Genomic DNA, 12460 nt, shown 5'->3' with positions numbered 1-12460 from the left:
TTTCTGCTGTTTATCTCCACTGTATATGTATATATTAAACATAACATGAGCCCCATGATCCTGTTTATCTGAGAAAGTCAGAATTGGATTGAATAAATTGTCAAATAAGAAAAGCTGCATTGGTTATTATTCTTATTGGCCTACAGTATAGTTGAGGTATGGAATTTTATAAGAATTTTTAATCAAAGATATGAGGGAACAATGGTAATATTACTAGTTGTGAAGAAGTGTTGTGAGTGATTGTATAGTATGTTGGGGGTTTGTCAACAAGAAGTCTGTATCTTTCAATTCCCCATAATTCTCTGTTTAGTCCCCAACTTTTGCATAAATACTCTTGGCAGGTCTGCATGTTCCCAAGAGCATTTCACACCAGTAATTTATTTAGTACTTGAAGTGGGGGGGTGGGCAGGAGAGGGGGGAACAGAGTGAGTTGTGGGGAATAGGAAAGTAGAGAATGTGTAGATCCCATTTCATTTGCTAACAATTAAGAAGAATCAGGGGTGGATCCAGGATTTTCCTTAGGAGGGTGTGCACCACTAAAGAATGGCATAACTGACTGGTGAGGTAAACAAATTTTAAAAGTGAATATGAAGAAGAAGGCTTCATCTCAGGGGGGGCACCCCTGTACTCTCCCCCTAGATCCAACCCTGAGGATTAAATTTATATTACATCTCAAGTAATCCCTCACAAAAGATTGCTCATTGAGAATTTTTGGTTGTCACTTGGTAGTCCAGGAGGTGAATGAGTATCATGGCTGACAAAATTCCACAAGACCATACAACATGTGCAATTGTACATCGTAGGAAGCTTTAGAAGTGTTTAGTTATTCCAAACTGCATGAGAAAAATTGTGAATGCTTGTAATACACTTGATTTCTTAGGCAGCTGGCAGGAGCCTTTGTCTTCCAAATATCTTAGGAATTGCAAGCCTTTCCATGTCAGAAAATCTTCGGAAATTTTCGGGCAATATGCGACAAACGCAAGATCATGAAGTAATCGTTGGACCTCTTCACAGTCTTCAGAAGTATTCAGGTAATATTCGGAAATCTCAAATGTTTGTGACATTTGGAGGTTCCTGAAAGCAATCAGGTGGTCTTCGGAATTCTGAAACCTTCTGTTATTTTCGAAAAGCTTCAGGTGATCTTCAACCACCCTCGAAATACCTCGGATGACTGGGGGTAGTTTGGGGCTAACCTTGGATTTGCACTGGTGTCCTGCTCTTTTATAGCCATCAGGACCCTCCCAGCATAGGGAGTACCCCCCCCCCCCTGGGAGAATATCTTGTGATACGGTCTTTCTTCGTAACATATTATATAACACATGTATTCCATCACCGTAACTCTATCTGAAAGGCCCTTTTTACTTGGTGAACAATGAATTGTGTGCCGCCTCAGATGGGCTCAATCTATGTTCCTTCCCATTTGGTAAATCGTAACACCTTTTACGACAACTACAGAAATTCTCACGCAGTCATTGGTTAATTTTCATTGTCAATAGGCGGACAGACATGAATTTATAATTTGTGCGATGCATCAATGAGCGAGAGCAGACAATTTGTTATTGTAAACAACTGATTGGCATCAGTTTTTCACCTGTCTGTCCAGTTATTGGCAGTGAATTTCGTCATAACATTGTCAAAGTAGTCTGCAGATCCACTCAGTCATCATCTCGTGGATCAAGTTACTTTGACAATGTTATGACAAAATTCATGATCAATAACAAGACAGCTGCATGAAAAACTGATGTCAATTTGTTGAGTGTGTCATGGAATGTTATAGTGTAAGTACTGTTTCATAGGTTCAGTAAAGTCACTCTACGCAACACCTCTACGTACACTTTCTGGCAAATTAATTGTAAGTCCCAAATAATAGGAAAAGTAGGGTGCAGCAGGGCGGCCGAACTACCCTTATGGGCAAATATTAAAGTCCTGCAAAGCAGAAATATTTTTCCCTTTAGGCCCCAAAATATTTCATTACCCCTAGGGCCAAATAGTGTATAACAGGTATTTTAAAATTAATCTCAATGCACCATTGACAACAACGTAGTACAACTCTGTTACATTTTTATTAACCCAAAAGTACAATGCATCGTCCTCACTTGCACTTCCTAACCTTTGGTTATTACTAGTTAACCTTCAAGTCCAAATTTTGGCTTACGCACATGCTCCAAAGTGGAATATTGTACATTTTTGTACCTACTCCTCGGGAAATCTATCTTTTTGGTCAAACAATAGCTTTTTAGCAAAACTAAGTCCCAGCTCCAAGTCACTAGTTGTGTCATTATCTTCGATTTCCAATGATTGTTCACCACCATAAGTATCATTCAGACACTTTGCGCTCAATAACATTACTGGCATTCAGAAGAATATTGCTCAACTGATTAAGGAGCTTGAAACTGCATCAAAAAATATAAGTCCACTTAGACCCACTTACTCCATTGGTTCTAAACCAACGTGTCAAAATCTAGGAGAATAAATGGGGACTCTGATCACAGTCTGTTGCGACTATTTTGGAGTAGTGTGTCTACATCAAGGTGAAGAACGCCTAAATTTATTGAAACAAAGCTTTGTAAGATAAATGGTTTTTGGTTTTTTTACTTGCCCCAGCTCAATGCTTTCAGAATTTTGGTATCCCTTTCCCCAGTTTTACGCTTTCAGTGTTTTGGGTATCCCTATTTGGGATACCAAAACACCAGGGTACGTGGGTACACAAAACTCTGGGATATCCAAATCACTGGGGTTACGCAAGGGCTGAAAAATGAAACATACAACTGGGAAGAGTCAAGTCCTGGGGACGAGTCAGGAGGCCTTCCTTTCACTAGGAGACTTTGAATGCCAGAAACCACCCCTATGAGAAGGTAGTGTGACTACAGGAAGTCAGTCAGAAGTTTCAACCAGAGAAAGAAGAAAAAGAAACAACCCAGTAGCCAGGATGTTAACCTGCCATTTCTGGTCTACATCTACATCTAATTATTACAGAGAGATACATGAATAAAACATGATACAGCCATTTGTGTCTGGCAGCTGAAACACAACTTCTATAATTAACCTGGTTAATACAAAGTATTCATTGCAACATAATTCAATACCAATGAACACAAACAGAGCACTTGGAACATCAGCAAAACAAAGGATGGTGTCTTTTTGTGTAAACGAACCAGTGAAACTTAAGAATGCAAATAACATTGTTCAACAACAAAATTTGAAACCCAACAAAGTTGCAAGAAGTTGCGTACCTCTTGGAAAACCTGATCATTTGATGATTTGTTAGTTTCGATCCTAAATGATAATGATAATATATATAATTATGTCTCATCTCATATAATTAATTCCGATCAATAAACTTGTTGTTGTTCAACCGTCGGCACCCTTTGAATTCTATCTCACTTGGGTGTTTTGTTTCCTTTGCGGGAATTTTTGCGTCAGACTCTTACCGGTAACATTTTATTTGCTGAAAAATTCTAAAACTGTTTCAAAAAAATAAGATCAAAACTAATGAAACAGGATATAGTTTCCTGAGAGATCAACAACTTCTTGTTTATATTCTTCAAAGTCAGCAGTTCATTTACAAAAAAAAGATATCGTCAGCCTTTGTTCTCAATTAACATTTTGATTGCATAATTAACTCTGCCCAAGTGAACAAAGTTGAAAATAGCTATTTGGTCCATGTGGCTTGGTTCGAGCGGTCACAACATAACACAACACTAGTCTTGAAAACTTACCGAAACAGCCAAATAATTGCAATATCAACTACTACAAACTGACAACCTCTTTAACTTTGTACCTAGAGTAATATCTTAACGCGCAACAGGAATCTCTTCATCACGCCATGACAAGCTCAATAAGCATCTGCGCTGGACTCTAATGTTAATGAACAACTAATCTAATATCCCAACTTTCCAACTACCAAGATAGTTAAAATGCTATGTGACTGACTGACTGAGTGTCAAGGGGAAAAAAAGCCCATTAAATCAAAATGTACATTTAATTTCAATAATAAAATAGAATAATAGAAAGATTAGTCACAACACAAACAGGAACTAACAAAGCATAAAACCTAATGTAGTCTGGGATTTTAAGAATTCTCAAACCAGTCATGTAATTGATTTAGATAATAGCTAATAAAAACCTGTAAGGTACTGGTCCACTGTGAATGTTACAAGTCATGATCATTAATCATATAAATTCCTATTTGACATTTTGTTTCTCAAACAGGAGTATACCCCAACTTTCCTAAGTATCAAGATTTCCGCATACCATGTTCAGACATGTGAAAGAGAGTCCCACATACATTATGACAGTACTCTCCACACATCCAGCAGGTAAAATTTTCTCTGTCTTCAGGAGAACATTCACTGCATCTGTGTCCTTTTAAAGTCTTATTGTACTTGAAGGATTTACAGCATTGGTCGCATTTGAAGGGTTTTTCACCACAGTGAATCCTCATATGTCGTTTCAAGTTTGTTGTTTGGTTAAAACATTTCTTACACTGAGAGCATTTGTAGGGTTTCTCACCACTGTGAATCCTTAGGTGTGTTTTCAAATGCGATGAGTGGTTAAAACATTTCTTACACTGAGTACATTTGTAGGGTTTCTCACCACTGTGAATCCCTAGGTGTGTTTTCAAATTTGATGACTGGTTAAAACATTTCTTACGCTGAGTGCATTTGTAGGGTTTCTCACCACTGTGAATGATTCCTCATGTGTCTTTTCAAATGCGATGAGTAGTTAAAACATTTCTTACACTGGGTGCATTTGTAGTGTTTGTTGCCACTGTGAACTTTCAGATGTCTTTTCAAACTTGATGTACATCTGTTCGATTTAGTATTCATGTGGCTTGGCAGATTTTCTGAAATACAAAAAAAAGATATTGAAAAGTTTTCTGGAGTTTTTGTCACTGACAAAATGAACTATAAGCATCAAAAGAAATCAGAAATTAGCAACTAGCTAAACAGTAACAACATGAGTTAGACAGTCACTACAGAACTTATGCACTACGATCAATTTTGACTATGCAAGAAAAAAAACCCACAAACCCTTGATTTGATTCTGATAAGTTAAATGCGTACTCACCAATCAAAATAAAGTTGATGACATGCAAGCAAACCTAAAATTTCACAAACTACTGTCGCTGTTTGCGGTTTAGTTTTCTCATGCCTAATTGGCTTTTTCCTAGCTTCAGACTATCATTCCATAAGCATTTATGGTCTTCTTGTTTTTGGTGTTTCACTGTGATCCTCCAATCAGGTGTGTTTTTTTTTTTTCTTTCTTTTGGGGGGAAGGGGCAAATGGGGGGAAGGGGAAAAAAGAATGCCTGATCACAGGTTATTGCACAGTAGTAGGTCCACCTATAAATTATCTGCAGAATTTGTGCTTTGATGTGTGCCAGTTTTGCTTATTTTGATCAGTTAAATCATACTGTAAACAGGGTTTCTTTCAGTGAGAAAATAATGCCTTGCCCTTATGCAATGATGTTTGCTTTCATCATGCTTGTGGAATGAAAATACAAATGTAAATGTACAAGTTATCTGCTGGGAAAGACAATTCCCCATTCACACGTAAAGATTTTAAAATCAGAAATGGACAAGTGGACAGCACTTTTGCTGTAAACCATTTTGCTGTTATGGTTGGAATGTGAAAAAAATGATGCAAACAGTAGTTTTTAAAGTGTAAACTTTTGTGGTCTCCTTTCAACATTTTAAAATATTTTTTATCCTAATTGTGAAATTAAATCAATATAGCGAATTTTTTTGACAATGAAAAGTAATAATTAAAAAGAAAAGCGATGGAAATATTAGTGGAACCATACTTCACCAGGGTTTATCTATGTCTTAAAGTTTGCTCAAACTTGAACTTCTCACAAGACATGATTTGACCTATCAGGAAACAAGTGTGTGGTAATCAGTCACACACATGCTGGAATGTTGTTTATAAACAAACTGTGCAAATAAATTCAATTTGTATTTTATTCTAGTCCATCAGTAAATAGCTTTTTAAATCAATTTAAGTTCCTCTCCCTTAAATTGAGTACTGGTAATCACTATGTGATTTACCTTGGGTTCAGGACAGAGATATTTAAGCCTGCATAGCAATCGTTCCTGTTACTGTATGAACAGCTTTTTCGGTATTTCATTATTATGGCCCCACACAAATTTTAGTGAGAGAGGGCAGAAAAATTGATGAAGCAAGGGGTGGTGGGGCAAGTGCTCACCCCACCGCCCCTAAGTTCCTTGATTTTTTTTGCTCTCGCTCCAATTTGCATGCAGCCAGAAACATGGAGAAAAGGCACTAAGTTAGGAGAGCAGAGTACAGTGCAGTGCAGTGTAGTAAAGCACAGCACAGCACAGCACAGCACAGTACATTACAGTACATCACATTACATTACAGTACAATAATTAATGTTTTCACGGGAATAAAAAGAGCCTCACTCTATAGTCACTAAAAAAATGAACAAAAAAGGTCAAAGTGTTCACCATTCAAGTATTTTCCCTCCTTAGAAAGCCAAAGTCCATAGTCAAAATAAAGCATTACTTCTGCTTGTAAGCAACTGCAGATACAGTGAAATCCAGAGGCACGGGGAAAATATGTTGAATAAAATAATCCCTTTTAAGGCAGTGTTCTCTGTGAGCACCAGCGACCAGCGAAAATCATCACCTACTAGTTCTGAATGTGCCGGCTACTCTTGAGATAAATATGATTTTTCAAGATAAAAAAAAGTGAATGTGAAACAATCTTAAAGTTTTACAAGTTTCCAATACCTTTTCATTACCTCTCCAAGCTAGAAGTCATTTGAAATTCAGCCTAAAAAAGGTCATGGGTTCAAATCCAGTTGAAGCCTGAGTGAATACTTTTCAGGCTTTATTTTCACAAGTCCCAAAGGTTTGTTGATAACTTTGAGGATGTTTCAATCAGGTGAGGCCAGTAGACCCAGTCAAATTCTCTGTCCCTTATATTCAAGATAGAGCAGTGGCAAAGTCACGGACAGTGAGACTGATAAGATTGTTCCAGGTCATTAATTTAATATTTTAAGGGCAAACCAAATAACATGCTGTTACCAGTAGTAATATTACAATCCACATCTACACATATTTACTTAAAATTCTACCAGAATGAGACTAATAGACTGTTTGAATTGCATTCACTGATTTTTCTTGAGACCCAAACAGTTGTTTCTTGTTCAAAGGCAGGATGTATGTAACTTAATGAACCAAATCAGAATGTTACAACTTAATCACACGTATTGAACCCACTTAAGTATGTCCAATCTGATAACAGCACTTGCCCGAAAATTTGAAATACGCAGAGAATGATTTGTAGCACCAGTGAGAAGCATTTTCAGAACCAAAAAAGTAACAGTTTTTTACGTTTTATAAGAGGCCTGCAAAGAACTTTATTTTTTGGCTTACTAGCTACACCTAGTAATTTCATTTACATACCACAAGCTAAATTTATGACTTCCTGCAACTGTGCAATATTTTCTCAAGTGTAAACCACCAGATGTGAATGTACCCGCAATCCAGTGCTCAGTCAAAATTGGCGAAAACTGCCAGAGTAGAATAGACCCCTCGAACTGGGGGAGAGGCAGAGGGAGAGTCAGACCAGGGATACAAGGAGGGGGCTTGGGGGAAAGGAGAAGCTTCCTTCCCCTCCTTCCTCAGGTTCTTTGCCTCCCTACCGTTTTCCAGTTCACGCAGGTTGGAACTTAAACCTGATAAGGACGTCTTTAAATGAGCCCAGTAACCATGCTGGTTTGGTTACCGCGACAAATTTTGTGGTCTGTTTCATATGGGAAATTTAAGCCCAGTGGAATGGGATGAAATTCAACAAATAAAACCCAAATAGTGGAACATAAACTTGTATTGTTCGCAACTGTGGTAGCTTTCTCCTGGGACTCTCATAACTTTACTGACAAAGGTAATTTGCTCACTTCTTAAGTGGAAATGCATACAAGAAAGAAATTATGCCATTTTAGCTGTTATGTTATGAAAGTGAGCTATTTTGTCAATAAAGTTTCAACCTAGTCACCCCGGCTGGAGTGTTCATATGGGAAAATTTTATGTGGCTATGGGGTGGCCAGGGGATTTGTGCAGGGGTGCCTAGATTTTACAGCTCAGCTTCAAATGTCAAGTCATTCTGCGTGTTTTTCGCTGCTGGACAGATCTCATCGAGCTTTTCTCCCAGCCCACCCATCCCCCTTTGGCTTCATGGTAAGTATGTGGTGAGTATCCTGTTTTTTCACTGTTTCCACAGTGTGACAGTGTCTCGATGGTTGCCGCTCACAGGGTTGTCACTCGGTTTCCTCTCAGGCACCACCATCCTTTCATGCACCATTCCCCAAGCTCATTCATTGTTGATGAGTTTAACATCCATGTAACCAAGATCTTGGTTACAAAAACTGAGATCTCAGTAACAAGGCCAGCCAAGCTTCTCATATGAACACATGACATTTTTACAAAGATAAGAGTGGTGAGGCAAGATCTTGGAGACCAAGCCAGCCCAGTTGACCAGACTCATATGAAGGGGCCCTAACTGGCCAGCTGTTACTTAGAAAGGTTGATTTTAACAAATAACAAAGCTAATTCAGGGCATACAACTGTAGAAAGCACTGTCAGCATCCCTGATACTGTTAAGTTTTCTGAGTACACTTTGGGGGAAGCTGGAAGTTGCTCCTTCATGCAATGTAAAACTAATTCCCTGTCCTTAATCCTGAAGTCCAGACCCGAGAGAGCGGACGAAATCGAGCCCTTTGTTATGTTGCCCAAACCTCCATTGATCGCATTCAACGGCGCCTTATTTCATGTTACTACAGGACAGGAACATGCTAAGAATGTATCGATAAAAGCCACAACTGCACTGAAACAAACAGTTCGATATCAGCTTGTTGACGAAATATGAGAAGTCTGCGAGCACAAGAGCGATTCGACATGCAGTTGGAAGGTGAAGCAGATTTCTAAATCGATTAAAGCATTGCTGCGAAAAGGTTTAGAACTACTAGTTCAACTGGACTGCTTACCTGGACTCAAATAAGCGGGTAGGTTGGGGTAGGAAAGACATTTGTCAATCTTCAGTGCAGTGTAGAACTTTTTTTGGAATTGCAACTTTTATGTTGTCATCTAATTAATAAGCCTATAGTTAATATGAAGTAGAAAATGATGTGCATGTTCACATTGGGAGAATTTGATAATTTGTAGAACAGAAGAACCCTAAGCAAGGGTTGATTCCTCAATTTTGAGTATTTTGAAATACGTTATGAAATGCAAAGGAGAGAGGTAGACATCTTTAAAATAAGCTAATAAATTGCAATAAATAAACAATAACCTCCATTTGGGGCAAAAATATGCTTGGATATTTGTCCGCAGACATTATCTGTACTGAGAAGTGAACAGTTTTCTGAGAGCATAGCTCGAGGAAAACTGTGAGCTATGAGGAACAGATAATGTCCAAGAACAAATATCCGAGCTTATTTTCTCCCCCAAATGGAGGCTATTGTGTTTATTATCCTTCAAATGTTTTTGCAACACCCGCAGTTTTGAAAGTTGGGGAATATCATCTGGGTATTCCCCAGTTTTAGCTTGAGCATATTCAGTCACATGCACATTTAGACCAATCGCATGCAAGTGAAAACATTTGATAGATTATGACATGTGATAACAGGGTGTACATAGCCTCATTCAAGATTACTTATCTGCACCTATCAGAGTGCATGTCAATCAGAATTTTATAAATTTGTGTATAAATTGTAATATTATTACCAATATAAACCTGTTCAGAAGTGGATTGCTTAAATTGAGAAACAATGACTCTTTCAGATTTGAAACATTTGAAGTGAACAGTTTTGAGCAGTTCTGTATCAACTATGCAAATGAAAAACTCCAGCAACAGTTTACACAGGTAATCACTGCAGCCAGATTTACAAAAATGGAAATGGAAATTATATTCAATCCAGTGTTGCTTTTTTTAAAATTACATTTGTTTCTGGTTTTAATAAATTGTTGTTTTTTTTAAAATTGTTACAAAGTTGAGACCATAATAGGCTATTTCTGAGTAGCTCTTACTAGCTTTTTGCCTCTGTTTCAAGAGAGTCTTTTCGTGAATAAGAATCTGTAGGTGGAACATAATTATATATTCACACAAAAAGACTCATTTTGACAAAGAGCAGAGAGGTGAATAGCACCTCAGAAATGTTCTATTGCTATCAGTAGAGTTGTAGAATTTTGCATCATTCTGTATTCATTGATGCCCCTTATTTCAAGGTTTGCTGTTGTTTTCCATGAAATAAATGTAAAGCCATTGCTTTGCTTTAGAAATGTTATGTTTGCTTATTGTACAACAATGTTTGCAGCATGTTTTCAAACTGGAGCAGGATGAATATGTGAAGGAAGAGATTGAGTGGTCATTCATCAATTTTTATGACAACCAGCCATGTATTGACTTGATTGAAGCCAAGCTGGGAATCCTTGACTTACTTGATGAAGAGTGTAAGGTGGGTTTAAATTACAGTTTCTTTTCTTACATTGTGATAAAAAAATGTGTCTGTTCCCTTTCAATGTGACGTGTTGCTAGACATCGCAAGTCAGGGTTTGTGGTACTAATGGATGTGTATGCCATATTTTGGATGGTTGTTGAGAACCAAAGTTTTTGTCGTATCCTGCACATTAAATACCGTTCTCTATTGAACAAGGGTGGTTCTCTGTAGGTAACTCCCAGGGGCTGATCTGGGGGAGGGTGCAGGGGGTGCGCACCCCCCCTGCAATGAAGCTTTCTTCTTTGTATTCACTTTTAACATTTGTTTACCTCACCATTCAGTTACACCATTCTTTTGTGGCACACCCCCTCCTAAGAAAAATTCTGGATCTGCCCCTAACACCCTAGCATTTCTATCCAAGAACAAAACCTAACAGCTGACAGGCAGACTGCACAGTAGATGGCAAGGATTGATACATTGTATATCCAGATAAGAAAACAACGTTTACGTATCCAGAGCAAAGGAAATTTTTACCAGATTTCGTGAATTGGTTTTCGCATCAGTAAATAATCCTTGTTTTATACTGTCACCATCCTAGATGCCAAAAGGAGCTGACAGCTCATGGGTACAGAAACTCTACAAACAACACCTGAAGAAACAACATTTTAGCAAGCCACGGCTGTCACAAACAGCTTTTATTGTTCACCACTTTGCTGATGATGTGGAATATGAAGTCACTGGGTTTGTAGAGAAAAACCGCGATGTTGTCAATCAAGAACATCTGGCCATTCTTAAAGCTAGTGAGGTACGCGACATATGGTGGCAAATAATACTGATATCAACTTGTCTTCATGCAGAAACACTTGTCATAAAACTTTATTTAAACCTAAGGTTAATTGTACCACAGGGAGTTTCCTTTTAGAGTGATTTCAGGTTTATCCTTCATTTGAGTCATCTATCAATAATGGCAAGATTGCTAACTATAATGAAGCAGTTATTAGCACTACCTGTAACTACATGTATTAAAAAAGTTGTGAACTAAATTCACCTCATTAAAAGAACTATAATGAAAATACAGCAAATTGCTTGAACTCTGCTCGTAGGGTGAATTCCGTTACAATTGTCCGAAGATCTGAGACAAGTGCAGTTTTAATAGTCCCTTAAAACTTCTTGCTGCTTCCCAGCTAACTGAACAACTGGAACAGACTAACTGTTATTCCTAGAATGCCCTTAACAGTTTTCTTGAGGTTTCCTGTCTAAAGATAAATAAAACATGTAATAATGCACAAGTCGCCTTAACCTTGTTTGTTCCTCATACAGTTTGAACTGGTCGCTCAAGTTATTGACTTCAAACCTAATAATGTAAGTAAATTAATTATAAGAAGAGCTGCAGTTTATACCGAACTTTTAAACGCAACAAATAATCATATGCACGACGTTACTGGAGTATTGTTTACAGATCTTATCTAATCTTTTACTTTTTTATTCCGATGAACATAACGTAAAAAATTTAAAATGAAAAAATAAAAATTCGCCACGGTGAGTTTTGTTTCTCAGTAATGTCATGGTAGTTCTTCTCGAGTTCGAGGTAATATGTCAAAGACGAGAAACCGTGTTTGGCCACATTTCCGAACACTGAGAAAAGAGTTGAAAATACGACCCCTAGCGGAGTATTTATGACGAACTTCGAAGGTTTGGAAATGTGGTCAAACACTGTCTGAACTGTTTAATATAATTACCTTATCACTCGAAACTAAAACTAAAGAGAAAACGGAGAAATAAAATCGTAACTTCTTTACTTATTCAGATCAGATATCGAGACCCTGTCAGGGTTATGACTTCCTTTGTTTTAACGTGATAAATTATTAACGAGTTGAGAAGTTGAAGTAAAAATCATTAAATAAATAAAGAATAAAGAAAACATATTAAATAAAACAAAATCACTTCCCCTATTGAGAATAACATAATCTATGCATGAGGCGTAATTCAGTGATTGAC

General features: G+C 37.6%; 1 pseudogene across 1 annotated transcript; it reads right to left on the bottom strand.

Annotated features, from left to right (window-relative positions):
- Positions 1–215: 215 nt before the first annotated feature.
- Positions 216–9028, bottom strand: LOC145479250 (uncharacterized; annotated as a pseudogene). Its single transcript, XR_014048408.1, has 3 exons — positions 9011–9028; positions 7434–7567; positions 216–5873 (listed from the first exon to the last, which is right to left on the bottom strand). The product of XR_014048408.1 is annotated as an uncharacterized LOC145479250 (transcript).
- Between the last annotated feature and the right edge of the window lie 3432 nt (positions 9029–12460).

Source organism: Orbicella franksi, chromosome 2 (genome assembly GCF_964199315.1).
Source record: "Orbicella franksi chromosome 2, jaOrbFran1.1, whole genome shotgun sequence".
Classification (NCBI taxonomy): domain Eukaryota; kingdom Metazoa; phylum Cnidaria; class Anthozoa; order Scleractinia; family Merulinidae; genus Orbicella; species Orbicella franksi.
This window is presented reverse-complemented; position numbering and strand designations above follow the sequence as displayed.